The sequence below is a fragment of the Poecilia reticulata genome, linkage group LG7 (genome assembly GCF_000633615.1).
Source record: "Poecilia reticulata strain Guanapo linkage group LG7, Guppy_female_1.0+MT, whole genome shotgun sequence".
NCBI lineage: Eukaryota > Metazoa > Chordata > Actinopteri > Cyprinodontiformes > Poeciliidae > Poecilia > Poecilia reticulata.
This window is the reverse complement of record NC_024337.1, coordinates 30,399,014-30,400,220: the sequence shown is the minus strand read 5'-3', so window position 1 is coordinate 30,400,220 and position 1,207 is coordinate 30,399,014.

The following is a 1,207-nucleotide window of genomic DNA, read 5'->3' as shown; positions in this document are numbered from 1 at the left end:
AAATCTAAACGTAAGATCAAGAGAAAGGCAGCAACGAGAGATGCATCTGAACTGGAGAGCCTCTGTAAGGAAAACGTTTCGGGAGCAAACATAGAACAAGAAGTTTCTACAGTAGAAACAACTGGGGATCAAACAGTCTTGGTTAAAACTGAGATTCATACAATAGAAACAGAAATCTCTAAAGAACAGCAGGTCACTGAAGAAAAAACGGAACTGGAAACTTCTGTAAACCCGATTGATTCAAATCAACACTTGGTCCCAATCAGTGATCCAACAAATCCTGATCCGGAAAAACTACCTGACATCCCCCAGATTGCTCCTGAACCAGCTGAGACAACAGTTGGGACAGTGTCAGAAGACGTAGCATGTAAAGTTGAGGCAGTTTCCACAGAGGAGGAGTGTGGTCCAATGGAAGATCAGACAACATCGCTTCCACAAMCAAAKGTCACATTAAACAWAGATGAAGTCCAAACACCACCTCAGGAATTAGAGCCGCAATCAGCTGATCAGTCAGCTGAGGAGAAGAATATTTCTGAAGGAGAAGAGAACCAAAAGAAAAAGAAATCGCTGTGGAAGCGAATCAAAAAGGCTCTGACTCCACCTCCTCTACGCCTGTTCAGAAACAGATGCAAAGTCCATCCACTTTAGACATCAACTGATGTTAAAGTAGATTTAAAAGGGGGCGGGGCCACGTGTGTTGTGGTGATTGGCGGTAATTTGAAAAAAAAGCTACTGTGAATTTTAATTGGACATTTTAATATTGAAAAGACAGGACTGCACGGTGGGACATGTCTCGCCGTGCAGGTGTGGGTTCACTCCGGGGRCTCCGGCTTCCCCCACGTTCAACCACATCAGTAGTCATCTTCATCCATTGTGAGATGTTTCATTCTAATTCGAAACAGAAAATCAGAAAACCACATTTATTAATTAGAGGGAGATTTAGAGACAGAAAATGTAAACAACGTGGAACAAAAAGAGAATTTTAGAGTCTAAACACAGACAAAGTGGGAAAAATTTAGAAAACTATTTATCTTTCTGGTCAATCAATAAATCAATCAAATTTTATTTGTATAGCACATTTCAGCAGCAAGGCATTTCAATGTGCTTTACATCTTTTAAAAAAACAGTCATGTGGCATTAAATAAACAACAACAACGTCTGTGAAACATGTATTTCTATACATACATGTGTACATATCTGCCTCTCT